A 21008-nucleotide genomic window follows, 5' to 3' on the forward strand; every position below is an offset into this window, starting at 1 on the left:
GGGACCAAACTTTCCCCAAATCTGAAATTCCTTCTACTACATGCAAGAAAAATGAAGATTCTGCCTCTGTACGAAGATCTCCAGTGAAGGGGGCAATTCATTAACTCCCAATGGAAACTATTCATTCAGGTTTTGGATAACTCTTGGTATTAGGAAGGGTTTCCCTCTGCTGGTCTCCAGATCCACCTCCTTAAAACTTCAGTCCACTGCTCTTTGTCCTTCTCCATGAGAACATGACCAATTCTAATTCTCTTCTACATGTTTGAGCATGTTTGAACAGTTTTCATGGGCCCCCTCAAGTCTTCTTCTGCCCAGGCTACACTTATTTTTAGTTCCTTCAACTTATCATTATGACTTATGCTCTTAGGTCTTAGCATTTCGGGTGTTCTCCCTTGAATGCATTTCAACTTTGTTAAAATGCCACCTAAAATATGGCATTCCAATCTGGTCCTCAATTCCCCACATACAGCCTGGCCAAGGCAGAATATAAGAAGATTTGATGTCTTTCCTTCTTAAGGCTGTGTTTTTGTGCATGCCGCTGGAGATTTCGCCAGCTCTTTTTTGGCAGCCGTAGCATAATGCTCACTTATGTTGGGATTGTGTTCTGCTAAAATTGCAGATCACCACAACCTGATAAAGACATCTGAACTTGTCAGCACTTAGAAGGGACAGCCAGGAGTTAGGAACACATGCTACCAGAACTAAAAAAAAAATAAAGTTGACACTTTGAATAGTTAGGTTGAATCAGATTAATGGTCAGCTCCCAGGCATTCATTCTGTTCTTTTCATCTTCTTTCATCTTGTTCAGACTATGAAAGGGACTTGGTCTTTCAATATGTCTCATCCCTTGCTTTAGATATCCTGATACTACCTTTGTCTGATTTTCCCGTTCATATTTGTGCTCCTTTCAATTTGTTCTCTGCCTCTTTGACCCCAGATAGAGATTTCCTTCCTGTTTTCTCAGGGGAAGGGGAGTATGTAGCTTTTCTGCTCATGAATGCTCCCTCCCCTACCCCCACAAAATAGTAGATCTTTTCTTCATATAAACTACTGCTGAGTGACCTGTCTCCTATCATATGGTTTTGTAACAGCCCTTGAAGCTAAATGCAAACTTATTTATCCTTATTACATTTTACCTGCTTAACTTTAGCTCAATGCTCCATCCAGTCTGCTGAGATCTTTTAGGGTTCTGATTCTGTTATCCAAAGTAGATGTATAGAAGCTTAGACTTGGAAAGACTTTTGAATGTTATCTAGTCCTCATTTTAAAGATGAGGAAAGAACATTGAATTCAGTCAGAGGATCTTGTTTCAAATCCTGAATTTGTTACTTGCCATTTATTTGATCATAGGAAGGTCATTTAACTGCCTGGACCTCAATTTCTTCAACTATAAAATGGGGTTGATGAAATGGATGATGTCTATAATATCTCCTAGTTCTCAATACATATTTCTATTGCAGTCGGTGCCTTTTAGGTGCTATTTCTCCTCTTACCCACCTTAGGAACATTCCTGGTGATGCCACAGTTTGGAGGGAGGGGGTAGGCCTAACTTCTGGATGATAAATGACTCATTGCTTGATTGGGTAACTATTGAGTACACGTGGCTCTTGAGCAGGAACTCCAGGAATCCCACAAAGGGATGACCTGTATCTCAATTTGCCCCCAACTACAAAGCATGAAGACAACTCTAGGCTGTCTGGAAGTTTAGTCAGGGGTTGTCTTTACCCATACCCAGCCACACTCAGCTATGAGAATGTGTTCTTTCTAGATGATCATGTGCCTGGAACGCTTCCTTCCCTCCTTTTGGCATCTTCTTTCCTTTGGCACAAGTCCTTGTGAGAATTTGAAAGCCTTATAGGCTATATTGCCCATTAGCAAAATGTCCCCAGTATTGATACCCAGATCAAGGGAAATACCTACATTGATCATTTTGGCTACTGTAGGAGAGTACTAAAGCAATGACAAGAGTGGGCCGGCACAAAAAAAGAGAGTGGGCATTGGAGGGAAATCACCAAAAAGATCAAATTCTGTTTATTAATCATAAAATGCCAATGTGGGTGAAACATAGCATGGCTAATTAACAGTCTTGCAATTGTTTATGTCCAAATGAGGCTTGAATATTGGCTTCTTAGCTTAATGTGTTGGTATTAATGTATACTATACTATATTCTGTTAGGGTAGTTCCTTAATATACACTATGTTTTTCTCATGGCTATCATGGCTCTTTTCTAATAGGAATTAACCTCTCTTTCCCCTCTTTAGGGAAAACCCTAGACTAGAGACAAAAATAGAATCGTCTCTGGAGTGTCTAAAGTGGAAGAGCATGTGAAAGGAAGTCTTCTGCTTTGCCATGTCTTCTACTTGTGTCAACTATAAAGCTGATGATGTCATCTATGAGAAAGAAGATAATGGACAAAAGCAGATCCAAGGCAAGATGGAAGAGAATGAAAGCAAGAATACATGTAAAGTGATGGGCCTGAAAAAGAAGGTACACATCTTCCCCAGACACAGGAAAAAAAGAAGATAAAATGGGTAATTATCTAGAGGAAAATCAAGACAGCTCACGTTGGATAACTTCAGTCTTCTCAGTAAAATTAGAGGCAGGGTTACATGCTGAGGGCAAAGGCAAGGGGCTTATAAAAGGTGAAAGTGGATGCAGAGTTCCTGTGGGAAATGGAAAAGGGAAATCAATGAGGCAAATATCACCATATTAATGATATTGATTTCTATTGCTGTTACCATGTCCAACTATCATAAGACCAACAGTATTTTCATTTTTTGTAATTAACTTGTAAATTAAGTCAGTTTTTCATATTAAGATATTGCTGTTGATTTTGATGACTTGTTCTTTACAGAAATTATGATATGATCCATGCGTAGCACATAAGCAATATGAACTACCATTTATCTAGGACTTTATACTTATTGTTTCATTGGAGACTCACAACAACCCTATAAGGAAAGTATTGTAGCTACTATTACCTTCATTTTGCAGAAAAAGAAAATAAAAGTTGGGAGAAGAATTGAAACCTAAGTTTCTCCTAATATCTACTCCATCTCTCTTTCCACTAGATAATGAAGCTATTCAATTAAGCTACTTCTGTGAAGTAAGAAACAATGTTTCTTAGTATATTTAAATAGAAAAAGACTTTAAATAATCATGATTTCAAATTAATAGTGTGATAATGGATTCTCCAAAGCATAGAGATTTTTGAAAAAGAAAAAGTAAAAAGAATGTATCTCATGTTTTCATGCAAATCATTGATTTAAAAAAAATGTGGACAAGTACTGTGTCAAAGAATGTTAGAACTATGTGGAACCGTCTGGGGTTCTTAAACTTTTTTTCAGATCACTCCGCTGGCTGTCTGGTGAAACTTATGGACCTTTTCTCAGAATAATGTATAAATGCATAAAATAAAATATATACGATTACAAAATAAATCATTACATTGAACATAATTATCAAATACATACAAATATTATATACATACACATATGTATATCTCTGTATGTATATATTTAAGTCCATGAAACACAGGTTGGGGACCTTTGGACTAGAGAATTCACTTCATGTCAACACAATTATTCTTTGGGTCCATTAGTCAAGCAGTCCAATACCATCTAACTGTACTATCATCTAATCCACATCTTTCCATCTTATGGTGAAATTTCATCAGCTGCCTTGCTGAAATCCAAATATCCTGGGCACATTTGTAAAACTAGACTTGTGATTAAATTGGTACAGGAAGCTCCTGCTGAGGAATGTCCATACCAATGAGTATCAGGATATTCTCTACAACCATTCTAGGAACAATATTAAAAAGGGAAATAAAGCTCTCCTGGTAAGACTTCAACTTAATAAACCCAGGAACCATTTCTTCCCTTTATCACTAGCACCATTTTTATAATATATTCTAGACTGTTAGCAAGAATTGAAGTCCTATAGCTTCACTAGCCTATAAGCTAAAATGATTTCTTTCTTCCTCTTTTTCAAAATTAGAGCAAAATTTGCCTTTCCTCAGTCCTGTTAAATCTTTCTTCTTCTCTGAGGTTTCTCAAAGATTATTGACAATGATCAGTAATCATAAAGATACATTTATGTGTATATATTATACATATTAAGTGAATTAACATATATAAAGTACTTTGTAAATCTGAGAATACTATATGAATGCTAGGTTTATTATCATCACTATCATCATCATTATCATCTTTATCATCTTCTCCTGTCTCTTTCCTTCCTGTCCACTTTTTCCTCCTTGTCCTCCTTCTCCTTCATCTCCTTCTCTTTTTTCTTCTTATATCACCCAAGAGAATGTCTGTACATTTTTTCATCTTCTGCTTGGCTCTAAGAAAAAAAAAAAACGTAATTAAGTTCCATTGGCAGGGTTTAATTTTTTTTCTAAAATCTAATTTTAAACTGTTTTAGACTATTCTTTTAAGAACTTTCCATTTTGTAAATTATTCATTTATGGTTGCTGTTCTTCTCTTCCATCTATATCTATCTATCTATCTATCTATCTATCTATCTATCTATCTATCTAGATATAGATATAGATATGTCTCTTAAAAATCTTAGTTAATCAATGAGCTTACTATGTAGCCATATTGATTCTCTTTAGAAAGTGCCTCTTCATTGCAGTCTATTGCAACTGACTCATCAGAATTTCCTTCTTGAGAGCCTTCTATCCTTTTTTATTCTTAGACTGGGATCCTATCTTCTCTCTCTCTCTCTCTCTCTCTCTCTCTCTCTCTCTCTCTCTCTCTCTCTCTCTCTCTCCTTCCCTCCTCCCCCCCATCTCTTACCCTGTCTCTCCTCAAAAGTATATTTGATTCTGACCACTGCCTCCCTTAATCTGCCTACCCTTTTATCATACCCCTTTTCTCTTATCCCATGCCTCTCCTACTTCCCTGTTTGGTAAGATAGATTTCAAGGCCCAACTGAGTGTATATGGTCTTCCCTCTTTGAACCAATTCTGACGAGAGTGAGGTGTAACTGTTGACCACCCCATTTCCCCCTCCACTATAAAAGCTCTTCCTTGTGCACCTCTTTTTGTGAGAAAAATTTCCCTATTTTTCCTTTCCCTTCACCCTTCTCCCAGTGTATCTTACTTTCTCATCCCTTAATTTTTTTATATCATCCTATTATAGTCTATGTATAATCCTCCTAACTGCCCTAATAATGATAAAGTTCTTCGGAGCTACATATATCATCTTCCCATATAGGAATATAAACAGTTTAACCTTATTGAGTCCCTCATGATTTCTCTTTCATGTTTACCTTTTTATGCTTCTCTTCAGTGTTGTGTTTGAATGCGAAATTTTCTATTCACCTTTGGTCCTTGAAAGTCCTCCATTTCATAAAACATTCATTTTCCCCCCTAAAGGACTTACTCAGTTTGGCTGGGTAGATTATCCTCGGTTATAATTCTCGCTCTTCTATTCTAGAATATCACATTCCAAAGCCCTCCACTACTTTAATATGGAAGCTGCTAAATCTCATGTGATCCTGATGGTGGCTTTTCTTTTTGGATGCTTGCAATATTTTCTTTTTGACCTAGGAACTCTGGGATTTGCCTATAATATTTCTGGGAATCTTCATTTTGGAATCTCTTTAAGGAGGTGATTGGTGGGTTTTTAAAATTTCTATTTTGCTCTCTAGACCTCAGATACTGGGTTTCCTTTTATAATTTCTTGAAATCATAATTTTCTTGAATAATACAAATATAATATATAATACATAAATATAACATATTATTATATTAATATAAAATATATTATGTATAATATAAATAGATATGAATACATTACAATATAATATATACATAAAATAAAATTTCTTAAAATTTGTAATTTCAGTTTCCCTTTATAATTCCTTGATAGTTGATGTCTAGGCTTTTTAAAAATCATGGCTTTCAAGTGGTCCAATAGTTCTTAAATTATTTCTCCTTGATCTGTTTTCTGGGTCAGTTGTTTTTCTGATGTGATATTTCACATTTTCTTCTTTTTTCCATTTTTTAAACTTGTTTTATTGTTTATTAATGTCTCATGGAGTCGTTAGCTTCCACTTGCCCAATTGTGATTTTTAAAGGATTATTTCCTCCAGTGAACTTTTGTACTTCCTTTTCTATTTGACCCATTTTACTTTTTAAGAAATTCTTTTCTTCAGTGAATTTTTTGTGCTTCTTTTACCAAGCTGTTAATTCTCTTTTCATAAATCTTTGCCTCACTCTCATTTCTTTCCCCAATTTTTCCTCTATCATTTCTATATCTTTCTTCAATTCTTCCAGAAATTCTTGATGTGCTTGTGTCCTACTAGCACTTTTCTTTGAGGCTTTGGTTGTAGCTGTTTTCCACATTGTTGTCTTTTTCTGAGTTTGTGTCTTGGTCTTCCTTGCCTCCATAGTCGTTTTTTATGATCACATTCTTTTTATTGTTGTTGTTTGCTCATTTTTCAGCCTATTTCCTGACTTTAAGCTTTATGTTAACTTTATGTTAAAGCTGGGCTGCTCACCCAGGAGTGAGGAGACATTGTCCCAAGCTTCAGGTTTTTTCATGCTGCTGTTTTTAGAGTGAATTCTGGGCTTCTGCAAGTTTTTGGTATTGGGATCTGGAGAGTGCTGTAGTCGTTGTTCTCCTAGTCTTTACCCAGGAGATTCCTCCTTCCCTGCAGCTTCAACTGCTAGTGCTCCTCTCTGCCTTGGAACTGTGACTGGGGCCCCTGATCCCTTGTGACTGACCACAAGCATTCCTCTCCACTCTGGACCTGTGACACAGAGGTGGGTATAGGCAACAGAGCTGCTACCCAGTGCCAGCAGAGAGTCCCCTATAATCTCTTTCTAACCACTTTTCCAGCCCTTTATCACCTGTGGGCTGAGAGCCCCTGAAGTTGTTGCTGCTGTTATGGCAGCTGCCTCGTAGGCCTACTGTTCATGCTTCTGCCGTATGTGTTGCAGTCTGGCCCCCTACCTGGTGTCAGAGACCTCTCCTATCAACCTCCTACATTGTCCTAAGCTGGAAAAATATCTCACTCTGATCTTTGGTTGGCTCTGCCTTTCCAGAATTCAATTTGAGATGTTATTTTAGAATTGTTTGGAGAGGAATGTTGGGATTGGCTGGGTTGCCATCTTGGCTCTGCCTCCTTCAAGCTAAACTTCTAATCACTAGTCATTAATGGGGAGGATGACACCAAACTTTGTATCCAGGGCCTTGAATTCCTTCCAACAAAATACCATTTCCATAATGAATACACTTGTGAAGTCGCAAAGAAGTCAATAACAAAACAGAAATCAAAGAAAGCATATATAGGAGAATATACGCCAGACAATACAGGGTGAAAGAGTTCTCCCATTTGGAGTGGGGTAGCTCAGGTCAAACAAGAAAAAGTTCCAGATCTTACTCAAGGGGAAATTCCCCAAAGTCTCTAGTGTAGCAAGTTGAAGATAGGGACTGTTAGCTCCTCTCCTGTTGGCTTCTTCCCAGAATCTTATTCTCCCTTCAGGAACCTGAAGTGGGGTTGGCATCATCTATCTTCTCTCTCAGAGATGGAAGTCTCAAGCATCCAAATTGACTAAAGGGTCCAAAGAGACTCAAAATGTTGTAAAGTGACTGAAGAATCTCTCCTCTTCTTTTCTACTCTACCCTGCCCATTCCAAAGGCATGGGTAATTGATCTCTATCAATAACAAGATAGTCCCAAACCAATGGGTTTTGGGGCTTGAGCTATACTAAAATTATTCCTTCAGTCAACCAAGAAACATTTGTTAAGCTCTTACTACATGCCAGACACTGTAGAGGAAACAATAAAGGGCAAAAAACCAACTCCCTGCTTTCAACAGGTTAACATTGTAATGGTGGAAACAACACATAAATAATTGGGTATATATACAGTATATGTATAGAATAGATGGAATATAATTTCAATATAGAAGGAACCTTGGACAGCTCTTAGTCCACAACTCCCAATTTTACAGATGAAAAAATTGAAACCCAAAGCGCTTAAGTTATTGTCTCAGGGTCACAACAGTAGAAAATAACACAGGTAAGATGAAAACTTGGGCCCTTTGACTCTAAATGTAGTGATGCCCCACCCCATCATACCAAGGCCAGCATTCAAATCTAGGGCATATATAAGCCTATATTTTCTCTTTATTTGTTAAAAAAAATTCTTAAGACTCCATGATCAGTATCTCCCAGGGTTCTTATCATCTCTGCTTCATGAAGCAGTTCTTCATTATTCAGAATAAAATCCAGACTAGCAGTTTACTCTACCTTCTAAAGGATGGAATTATCATCAAGACAAGCTGAAATGTATCAGTTCCTCTGCTTTTAACAATGACAGATCTTTAGCTGATGACTGTATAGTTGAAGTTTACCATCACAATTCTCTCCTACTTTGGTACCAGATGTTTGCCTGAGTCAAGAATTCATCATCCAGTTTCTTTAGCTGTCTTGTGACCTATATTGTACACTTACCATGATACCATCTATTTCACCTCATTTAATTATTATCCAGATGCCTTCATTGTGGTTTCATACTCAAGTTCCATGGCTTTTAATTGAATTGAATACCTTCTTGAAATGCAGTATTACAGCTCTTGAGATTATATACACACTCACATCCCATGCATTAGTGAACAATTCAATTAAATTCAATAAAGGTGATTAAGCACTTATTTTAATGAGCTGATGATATAAAGACTAAGATAAAGCAATGCCTGCCCCCAAAAGACTTTACATGCTACCCAGGTGATATGACATGTACACATATATGCAGATAAGTAAATATAAAATATAATGAAATTTCAAGAGGGAGAAGAGAATAAACACTGGAGGACTAGGAAGGGCTTCATGCAAAGTGTACTATGCTTAACTGTAAAATAAGCTAGGGATTCTAAGAGGCAGATGGGGAAAAAGGAGTATATTTTAAATACGGTGGACAATTTTTGGAGAAGCACAGAGAAAGGAGATGGAATATTGTATGTGAGAAACAGCAAAGAGGCCAGATTGAGTATAATGGAAGATGAATGAAAGGGTATAATGTGAAACAATACTGGAGAGGGAGGCTGTCAAGAACTTGAAATTCAAGACTGAGGATTTTGTATTTTATTCTAGAAGCAACAGAGGGCTACTGAAGATTTCTGAGCAGAAGAGTAACATGGCCAGATCTAGGGTTTAGGAATATAAATTTGGTAGTTGTGCAAAATTGGAAGGAAGAAGAGACAGAAAGCAAGGAAATCAATCAGGAGGCTATTGTAATAGTCTAGATGAGAGATGATAAAAGTCTGAAGCAGGGTAGAGACTGTGTGCCTGCAAATAAGAAGATGATATAAGAAGTGCTATGGCATTGGAATACAAGATTTAGCACCCAATTTGATAGGAGGGAAAAGAATGATGGAAAAAATCAAGGATACTTCAGAGGTGATAAACCTAGGTGATTGGGAGGATAGTGATGTCACCAACACATGGGGACATTTGAAAGAGAATAGGTTTGGGGGAAATATTAGAAATTCCATTTTGGACATGTTCAGTTTGAGATGCCTTTATGAGGATTTGTCCAGCAAGCATCTGGTATTTCAAGGCTGTAGTCCAGAAGAGTAACTCGGGTTAGATATGTGGACTTGGGAGTGATCTGTAGATATATCTGAACCCAAGGAAGGTGATGAGTACACAACAGGACAGTGTAGAGGGAGAGGAGAAGAGGGCCCAGGAAAGAACTTTAGGCAATTCTCACAGTAGACAGAGAGAGCATAATGATCTAACAAAGGCTGTCAGAAAGGTAGGAGGAAAATCAAGAGTGAGTTATGTTCCTGTCCATAGTCTCTTTATTTTGTCCCATTAACTTAACATTCATTGTTATGCTTTAATTTTTTTTTCTTTTTCACTGGATAAAATTATTGTGGCCGTTGGGGATGGGAAGTGCTGGTAGAGGGCAATGCAAGGGGATAAGGAGATAGAAAGGGGGAGGCAAAGGTTGCCTCTGCCCACAGCCCTTTCTATCCTGTCCCCAGCCACACACCCCTGGCAGGCAGGGAGCTATCTTCCCAAAGAAGCCTCCCCTCCCACTGTCCACATGTCCCACTAGTGAAGCAAGAGGACCAGGTTAGTCAGAGGAAACTTCAGAGAGAACCAGCTACTTGATGGTTCCTTTGACTTTTCACATGCACACCCAGGTGGGAAGACCAATTTGTATGTCAGGACATCTATTCACAGCTACTAGCTTTCTGGCTTCTCCTTGCACGGGTATTGTTTACTATCTTTTAGGTTATACAAGAGGCAGATGACATATTGGACAGCGAGAGTTGTGCTCAAAGCTAGGAAGCCCTGATTTGATCTATCAGTTCAAAGTCCTGCCTTAATACAAAATGGCTAAGTGATCTTGGAAAAATCAATTGACCTTTGAGTCTAACAAGTGGCTTTCTAAAACTAGAAGGCACTTACCTATTTTGGTAGAAGGCAGAGGTATACTTAGAGTCAGCAGGAAGGACTGGAGACCTGATTGTTAAATTTTCATTCAGAAAATAAAATCCGGGTTTGATGCACTGTTTGGTGGATTGACTAGACATAAGAAAATGATGCAGAAAATCTCTACAAATACTGATTAATGTTAAAAATGGATCCTGCTTTATCAGAGATCAAGTTGGAGTCTCACCAGGAACTCTCTACCCCTATAATGAAATCACAGTTCTTAATGCTATCTTTACCCATGAATATTATTCTCCACAATATCTACTTTAATGGCTACGTCTGAACATTTTTCTCCTTTCCCTTCCTTTTTTTCAATTTAGGATTGGTACAAAGAAAGTATTTTAGGAATTCAGAAGGAAAGAGATGTCATTCAGCTACCCCACAGTCCTCCAGTTATTCTGAAATTTAGTGACACTGGCCTCCTTGCTATTCCTTGCACAAGACCCCGCATCTCCTGGTTCCATGCATTTTTCATTGGCTGTTCACTATGTCTGGAATGCCCTCTCCCTCCTTGTTTCTACTTCTTGGCTTTCTGTCTCATTTAAAATACCATCTTCTGAAAGCAGCCTGTCTTGATCCCTTTAATTCTGGTGCCTTCCTTCAGTGGTTGTCCCAACTTATCATGTATATATTGAGTTTGCACATAGTTATAGATACAGTGCTCTCCCTTACCTCCCACTAGATAGTGAGCTCCTTGAGTGCAAACTGCTTTTGCTTCTCTTTGTAACCCCACCCCTTAGCACAGCGTTTGGCACATAATTGGTTGATTGTCGTTCTTCACTCTTGAAGAAAATGACATCACTATGTTGGAGCCAAGGGATGGTGTGTCCAACTGTGGCTGATCAGACCAATAGGATCTCGGAATGCTCTACCACAGGTCAAGCACAAATAGTCCACGTGGCACATAATAGCTGCTAAACAAATGCTTGTTGATGTGACTAGCTCTTCCATTATAATAGCTTACAATGTAGTTGATGATGAGAGACTATTGAAATGTAAAATAATATAAGAATGCCTACATAGCCCCTGATCCAGGGTTGACAAGGACAGAGAAGAGAATCCACTGAAGAGCTGTGCCAACAAATGAAATAAGTCAGAAAAGGGTGGGGAAATGTGGTACTCCTAACTCCTTTATCATCACACAATACCAGTACATGGGTATGACCCAAAAAATTTAACTTGGCTGTCCATTTATCATCTAATCTCTTGTTATCATTAGTACTTTCTGATTGCCAAGATTGGTTAAAGATTTATTTATTCTTGGACATACAAATGGTTGCTGATGTCAACCTCATGGCTCTCTGGAATGAAAGAAAGTGTGAAGAGTGGCCTCCAACATGAACTGAGAGGAGACATGCCCAAAGAAAGGCCTTCCAGTTTCACCTTAATAATACGGATTGTATTCAGCTAGCTGTATATTACCTCGCAGACTGTCTTTTTTTTTTTAATTGTCTCCTATTTAGCAATATTTCCTATCCTGCAGAGGAGAGTCTATGTGACCTCCCCTCTGGCAATATTGGTTAAGGGGAACAGTTAAAATTGTCTTTGCTGCCAAAGGACTTGCACATAGCACACCTTCCTGTCACTAGTAAAATCCTAGTGGGGACAGTTCCATTATGAAGATCTCTGGAAAGAAATGTGGCTACATGAAGCCAAAACATTCAGCTATTTTGGCTTCATGTAGATTAAATATGGGAATGATTGATTTTCAGTCTTTCGTTTACCAGTTATATATTGATTTAATGCTTGGTATACTACTCCAATCTTTTTTCTTCTTAGTTACTACATGTTTTCAGAGACAGAGTTTTTCCTCTAAGGAATGCTTTAACTGCATTTCATATATTTTTGACACACTGTCTCATCAATAACATTCAACTTAATTTACATTGTTTCTATGATTATTTTTCTTGCCCACTCATTATTTAGGATACTGTTACTTAGCTTTTAAGTCCATTTTTTTCTTATCGATTTATATTGTCATTGTGTTAGAATTTCTAACTATTTCTCCCTTCCTACATTTATTTAAGAATTTTCTACATCCTGGTAATAGAGAGTCATGTGATGGGGAAATTGCAACATGTCACAAAAAATAGAAGTAAAAGGTGCCATTGAAAAAATGCATAATAAGTAAAGAAGACAAAATGGTTATGTATGGAGGATAAGAGATGCCAGATAGATAGCTGGAGTGCCACATTGGTACACGTGAGACACTAGGAAAAATTAAGGGAGTTCTCTATCACGTTGGGTAGATTCCCTGTGACAAACTTATGGGTGGACAAGGAAAAGAGTCACACATGATGGGCAGACATGGATGGGTTGCAATCTGTATTTTTGGAAGGATATTTCAACTCAGTGTGATCATAGATCTGTTTGAGTGTATTTGACAATGACTTTGTTCATTTCCTAAGAGACTTAAAATAATCAAGCTTCCGAGCTTGTCTTTCATTACATTATCTATTTTTCCTTTTGCCTTATCTGAACTTTTGATTTCAGTTTCTGCTTTTTTTTTTATTCACCTGAACATTCATGAATTCTATTCTGGCACTTGATTTTAGCTTTTTACATCTACAGGCTTTAAGTTTGTTTCTTTTATGTAGCAAATTGTCAACTTCTATTTTTTATATCCTTCCTTTCCACTTTATGAGCAAGTGCATTCTATAAATATTTGGTATTATAATTTTTATATTTGTATTTCCTTCATTAAATTTAGTTATATTACTTTATTTTTAATTATTTTTCTTTCTGAATTTAAACAGCAAAATAGAGCATTTTCAATTACAAACCTCTGTTTCATACTAATTACTTTTTCCAAAAAGCAATTAGTATTCCCAAACATTACTTTCAATATTGTCTCACTTGTCTGTGCTTCTGTTCTCTTCCATATATTAAGAAAATCAAAGTTCTTTTTTTTTGGTAATGATCATTGCTAACCACACTTCCCCTCCATACTACCAATTTCCCCCCTCCCCCTCCCAATTAAAGAACCAAGAGAAAATAATGAACTAGTATTAGTAAAGAAATATACAATGGTATTTCCAAAAATGAATATCTCTTTCTGCACCTGCAGTCTATCACCTCTCTGTCAGGAGGTGGGTAACATGCTTCATCATAGTTTCTCTAGAGATATGGTAGATCATTACATTAATCAGAGTTGAGTTGTTTTCTTCACAATCTTATTATCCTTTTTGTAATTTTTTTCTACTATTTCTGCTTACTTCACTGTGTATCACTTCATATTATCCAAGATTTTCTGAAAATTCCTCTTTCATAATGTCAAATTTCATAATAATATTCCATTACATTCATATACCACTATTTGGTCAGCCATTCCCCAATGGATGGGCAGACACCCTTCAAGATGCTGGTTCTTTTCTCCTCTTTCTTCTTCTCCCCTTTCTTTCTCCCTTTTAATATCCCCTTCAGGATCATTTTGATATATTTCCATGCTGAATTGTGTATATGTGTTCAAGTGTCCTTTGTTCATTTCAGATAAGAGTGAGATTCATTTGATACCCACTCCTCCCCACCCTTTCCCCGACCTTTGCATATTTTTCTCAGGAATTCTAATTATGAGAATTCCACCTCCTTCTTCCTCTTTTCTATACTAGTGCCATTCCTTTTACCATCCCTACTGTTTCCATTCCTAACACCCAATGATCAAAATCAAGCCATTCCCAGGTCTCCTGTGACTATTATTTAACTCCTTCAATAGCTTTTGAAGATACTAGAATGCTTAAGGGACACTTTTTTTCTTTTCCTGTTAGAATGTTAGTTACATCATCATTCAGCCTTTAGGGATTTCTCAAATGAATTTAACTTCCTAGGTTTATCTTGACTTTATTTTGTTTTTCAAAGTTCCTACTCAGTTCTGACCTTTTCATCAGAAAATCTTGGAACTCCTCTGTCTCATTAATGGTCCATTTCTTTCCCTGTAGTATTCTGCTCAGTTTTTCAGGGTAATTCATGATTGTATTCCTATCTGTTTTAGAATATCATATTCCAGGATCTACTGTCACTACTACTATTACTAGCATTTATGTAGTATTTTAAGGTTTGCAAAGTTCTTTGTTAACTCTGATCCTCACAACAACCCTATGAAAGTTACTATTATCATCCACTATTTACAGATGAGGAAACTGAGACACAGAAAGGTTGTGACTTGGCCAGGGTTACCTAGCTAGTGTACTAAGTTTCTAACTAGTAATTCATAGTAGAAACTGAGATGTCTTGTGTGATTCTGATTGATTTATTGGTAGTTGTAATGTGTTTTTTTTTCTGGGTGCTCACAGTATTATTATAATCATTGTTGCCACTGCTGCTGTTATTGTCATTATTTTATTAGAGCTCTTGAATTTTGACTATAATATTTCTGGGACTTTTTATTTTCAAGAAGCGATGAATGTATTCTTTCTATCTTCTCTCTGCCCTCTGGTTCTAAGAGACATGCGTAGTTTTCATTCATTGTTTGTTTGTTTTTTTTTAAATATAGCACCCTGGCATTTTTTTTAAAATAATGATTTTTTTTAAAAAATGATAATCTGGGAGTCAAATTCTTCCTAAATTAAGTCTCCATGACTTATTTTTCCAGTCAGTTGTGTTTTATATCAAGTATAACAAATTTTATCTTTTTTGAATTTTTTTTGTCAGTATTTCTTATCCCATGGGGTTGTTGATTTCTATTTGGTCCATTCCAGTTTTTCTGGGAACAAATTGCTTAGGTAAGGTTTATCCCTTTTTCTTCTAAGCTACTTATTCTCCTGATAATTCTTTTCTACAGAGATTTTTTTTTTACATTAAAAAATCCATTCCCCCCCCCGAGACTCTGCTTGTTGTGTTTATGTCATTATGGAGTTAATTTCTCATCCTTTCTGAGGATACACACACACACACACACACACACACACCCATATCTTCTCATTGGATTTCTTGATCACTAATCTGGTGAAAATATACAAGTATTATCTCATTTGATCCTCATGACAATCCTGGGAGTAGGTATTATTATTATCCTCATTTTACAGATGAGAAAACTGAGGCAAACAAGTTAAGTGACTTGCCCAGGGTCACACAGCAGACCAGATTTGAACTTCTTGAAAGCAGGGACTTTCTTGCTTTTCTCTTCATATCTCCAGTGTTTAGAATAGTGCTTTGCACATAGTAAAGATTTAATAAATGCTTTTAGTTCATTCATTTATTATTTCTAGGTGGTACAGTGGTACAGAATTTAGGACTTGGAGTGAGAAAGACTTGAGTTTAAGTCCTGCCTTAGACATTTACTAACTAGGTGACCTTGAGCAAATCACTTAATCTCTCTGTGTCTCAGTTTCTTCATCTGAAAATTGGGATAACATTAGCACTGACCTCCCAGGGTTGTTGTCTGAATCAAATGTGTTAGAATCTAAAGCATTTGCAAACCTTAAAGTGCTATATAAAAGTTAGCTGTCATCGTGTCTTTGTTCTTAATGAACTACAAGAAAATCAATTTATCTTCTCCTTTGCCCAGCCCAGACAAAAGTATGATTCTACATTGTCCCTTCCCTCCCTGTCCTTTTCCCACCTTTTTGTTCAAAAGATCTGAGAATGGAGCCCAATTTTCAGAAATATTAATTCACCAGGTAAGAATCATGAGGAAGCAGGTGGGATGCATGCTGTGTTTGGAGTTTGAGGGCCCAGGGTGGATGCAGTCTCCATCATTCACTGTCTCTCTGCTCTGGGCCCCAATGCCTCCATCTCCACAATGAGTGACTTGAACCGCACTATTTACAATGTTTCTTCCCTCTGGGAGGACTTCTTTCTTCTCTCTTCTCCTTTCGGTCTCTTGGCTAATTTCTGATCCTTTTTTATGGACTTTTCCCACAGACATTGGTTGTTTCTTTGTTATTTTTTAATGACCCACAGATAAGATGAAATTTCTAAGAGATGATAGTCTTATTTCCTCCTTAGTCCATCCCAGATAGTAGACTGATTCAGAATTCTCTCATCTCCCACCCCAATCTCCCTGGCTTTTTTAAAAATGAATTTCACATGTGGTTCCTCACTGTAAAAAATATTAATTCATTCCCTCTACCTACCTTCACTCTTCTGGGAACTTTTATGTATTAAATCCACAAAATAAGATTAAATATATGTTCTTCCCTTTTCATCTTGTTCACCCTCAGATGAAGTGAGACTGCTAAGAGACCCTAGATAACTTGTGTTGTATATATGTATGTATATGTAGATATATACAAAAATATACATATGTCTATGTATGTGTGTGTGTGTGTGTGTGTGTGTGTGTGTGTGTGTGTGTATAGGGCAGCTAGATGGTGGCACAGTGGATAGAGTGCTTGGCCTGGAGTCAGGAAAACTGAGTTCAGATCCAGTCTCAGACACTAGTTAGCTGTGTGACTCTGGGTAAATCACTTAACCCTGTTTCCCTTAGTTTCCTCATCTGTAAAACGAGCTAGAGAAAAAAATAGCAAACCACTCTTGTATCTTTGCCAAGAAAATCCAAATGGGGTCACAAAGAGTTGGAAATGACTGAAACAATTGAAGAACTGCAACAAATATATGTGTATATACACATACATGCATGTATACATATATACATGTGTATATGTATAATATGTGAGTGTTATATGTATATGTGTGTCTACTTATATATGTGTGTGTGTGTGTGTGTGTGTGTGTGTGTGTGTGTGCGTAAACAAACCTATTTGGTCTTCTCATGCTAAATGGACATGTTTCCTTAAATTTATTTTGATTGATGAACTTGCACATCAATGTCCTGATTATCAATGACTTCTTCAGTAAAAGCAATTAAAATTCCATTTTCCTGTGAAAAACCCAACCCCTACCCGATGTATCACACACCATGGTTAAGCTCAGATTTGAAGGATATGTTATTTTAAGATACAAAGTCATTTCCCTTGTTTTTTTAAGATATATTCTACCTTTTTTCCTTTTATGTCTTAAGAGCAAAGAATAATCTTTGTGACTGTTTTCATTAACATGCAAACAACCTGGCTGCTTGCAAGATTTTTCAGTTAATGCTTAAGTGTTTGAAATGGGCCGTATTTCTAGATAAGGTGAACTAGGAGTTTCTCTCTGACAATATCTTGCAGATTCTAGTGACCTTTATTTTGTCTTTCATCTGTGGTACTTCTAGGAAATATTCTTATGTGATTTCCTAGATCATAGAATTTGGTCTTTTTGTTTTATGTATTTTTTCTGTGAGACCAATAATTCTCAGATTATCTTGCTACATGTTCTCTTCAAGGTAATTAATCTAGCTTGATTTGGGTATTTTTGTAGTATTCTTTTTTCCATCTCTGCATTTTTGAGTTCAGAATCTGTGATTCTTTTTTATAGAGTTGCTTTATAGATTCTCCACAATTTATTCTAAACAATCAATTTTCTGTTTGACATTTGAATTGTTATTTGAGATGTAACTTTAGTAGTCTTTTTTTTATTATTTCTTCCTTTAATTCTTCTATTCAGTCATATCAATTAGCATTCATTAAACAACTAGTATATGACGCTGTGTTAAGCACTTGAGATACAAAGAAAGGCAAAGACAGCCCTTACTGTCAAGGAGCTCCCAATCTAATGAGGGAGACGACATGCAAAAAACTTTGTAAAAACAAGATATATGCAGTATAAATGGTGATTTTAGTAACATTAAGTAGGATAGAGAAATATTTTTTGCAAAAGATATAATTTTAGCTGACACTCAGGGAAGCTAGGAGGCAGAGGTGAGGGAGGGAATTCCAGCACTGGGAACTGTCAGTGAAAATGCATAGGGTTGAGAAATTATGTATCTTGTGAGAGGAACAATAAGGAGGCCAAAGTGAAGGGGAGTAAAGTGTAAGGAGACTAGAAAGGTAGGAATAGACCAGTTAATAAAGTGTTTCAAAACCCAAACAAGATTTCATATTTGATCCTAGAGGTAATAGGGAAGCATAGGGAGTTCATTGAATGGGAATAAGGGTGAAGAAGGGGACCGACATTATCACACCTTCACTTTAGGAAGATTAACTTGACCTCTGAGTGGAGGATGGACTGAAGTGAGGAGATGCTTATGGTAGAAAGATTAAATGGCAGGTCATTGCAACAATGTAAGTGTGAGGTGATGAGGACCTACACAGGAGTGGTAGCAGTGTCAAAGGAGAGGATGGAGTGTATTATTACAAAGGCATAAGGGACAGCATCCAGCAACAGATTAGATAATGGGAAATGAGACAATGAGCACTTGAGAATCACACTTTGGTTATGAGCCTGGGTAATTGTGAGGATGTTGATGTCCTTGACAGCAAAAGTGAAGTTAGGAAGGAGGAGGGAATATGGGGGAAATGATGCCCTTCTAATTATTTTCAAAGTTTTTGTAGTTATTCCATTATCTTTTCTAAAGTCTAGTTGTTGTCTAAAGCATTATCCCCGTCTTTGCTCTTTGGGGACATTTACCTTGTTTTCTTCTATTGAGGTCTCTTTTTGGTTGTTTCCTCATGGTTTTAGCCTCTATTCTAGTTTTTCCATGGTTTTCATTATAAAGCACTCAATCTTTTCTTTTTCTAGTGCTGTACATTTCCTTTATTTTGTGTATTTCTTAGTATTTTGAGGTGATGAAGCGAACCTGGGTTTAGACATGACCTCTCACTCATCCACTTTGCCCCTTCTGTACTGAGAACCTACTATGTGATGACCAAGTTGCACTAGGGTCTATGAGGGAATTTACACCCTCTTTGGGGAGTAACAGTGTACATGTATGAAAATACTTGGAGAACTGCTCATGACAGGATATGATAAAGGTTAAAATGACTGATATGGGCAGTAAGTGTTATAAAAATTGATAGGAAGTATCTGGCTTCTTATAGGAAGCCTACATTTAATCTAGTTCTCAAAGGGTTTGTGGAATTTTGGTAATAGAAATTAGCTATTCCTTTTTTTTTGGAATAGTATCAATTGTTCAATAAGAATTTACTAAGTATATCTCATATATGAAAAAAGTGTGGATATCTTTTTTTTTCCATTTTGCTGTTTTGAATGGAGACATATAGAGAAAATCATTATAAAATCCTATAGCTACCTTCCCCATTATTCTGCTATGTTGCAATGATAAGTCTATGCCTAAAATGGACCTGTCATATTGGACTGAAAGGACATTCAGATGAAAAAAATCAGTAGAGAAAGTATTTATTTGCATTTTAGGTTAATCTGTCAAGGGAAAAGTAAACAGTTTCAAACTAGTTAAAGACAATACCAGCATATACACACAAACACACATGTACATGTGTGTGCATGTGCACACATGCACACATACTCTGAGAGCTAGGATAGAGAAGAAATCCAGAGGCAGCACTGTATAGTAAGTAGAATGGTAGACTCAGAGTCAGAAAAACCTGTGTTTGAATCCTACCACTGATATTTGAGAATATGTGATTATGAGCAAGTCACCTAAGTTTCAATTACGCTTCAGACACTTGACTAGCTGTCTGACCCCAGGCAAGTCTCTTAACCTCTATTTGCCTCAGTTTCCTCATCTGTAAAAAGATGATAATAATATCACATGTATCCCAGGGTTGTTGTGAGGATGAAATGAAATAACGTTGGTAAAGTTTTTTGCCAGACCTAAAAACAATATACTAATGCTAGCTGCTGCTGCTGCTGCTGCTGCTACTGCTGCCAAGTCCCAATTTCCTCACCTATAAAGTGAGGAATAGTTATGTTATATGGTTATTATGAGGATAGAATTACATGGTGTCTCTAAATCATTTTACAAACCTTGCAGTACTATAGTCATTCCAATTCAATAAATATCTATTAACAACTGTTACTCGTTTATTTCATTGTTTCAGTCACGTTCAATAGTTTGTGACAACATTCAGTACTGACGTGGTTTGCTGCCATCTTCTCCAGCTCATTTTATAGATGAGGAACTGAGGTAAACAGGGTTAAGTGACTTGCCCGGGGTCACACAGCTAATAAGTATTTGAGGCAGGATTTGAACTCAGGAAGATAAGTCTTCCTAATTCCAGGACCTTCTCTCTACTCATTGTGCCTCCTAACTGCCCTATAACAACTATTGCATGCCAAGAAATATTCTAGGTACTAGGGAATCAAAGACAAAAAAATAATCGTACCTGAATTCAAGGAACTGGATAAATGTAAGCTATTAATATTATCTACCTTACAAAAGTGTTAAAACATGCCTATAAAATTGTTGTAAATTTTAAAGTTTATATAAATGCCACTTATAACTGTTATCCACCTTTCCCATACCTGTCCAAAAATCAAATCTCGACCATACAAGCCAATGCATGTTCTTCAAAGACCTGAGGCTGGGGAGTAGAGGGGAGAGGGAGGATGGATTTTCACTACTTGTTTGTCCCTCCATCACCACTTCCTAGGCCTTTGTGTTGAAGAAAACAAGATAAGTGATTTTTTTTGGCTGTCATTGCCTCAAGCCCTAGAGGCCTTCATTAATAGTTCAATTGTTTATGGAAAGATGAAATGAATACCTTTTCCTTGAACCAAACTCCTTGATCTTTCTTTGGCCTTTCA

General features: G+C 36.8%; 1 pseudogene; it reads left to right on the forward strand.

Annotated features, from left to right (window-relative positions):
* The first annotated feature begins 2350 nt into the window (after positions 1-2350).
* LOC110213423 (mitochondrial import inner membrane translocase subunit Tim22 pseudogene) overlaps positions 2351-21008 on the forward strand; it is a 164950-nt pseudogene continuing 146292 nt past the window's right edge.

Source organism: Phascolarctos cinereus, unplaced genomic scaffold, assembly GCF_003287225.1.
Source record: "Phascolarctos cinereus isolate Bilbo 61053 unplaced genomic scaffold, phaCin_HiC Scaffold_726;HRSCAF=1367, whole genome shotgun sequence".
Lineage (NCBI taxonomy): Eukaryota > Metazoa > Chordata > Mammalia > Diprotodontia > Phascolarctidae > Phascolarctos > Phascolarctos cinereus.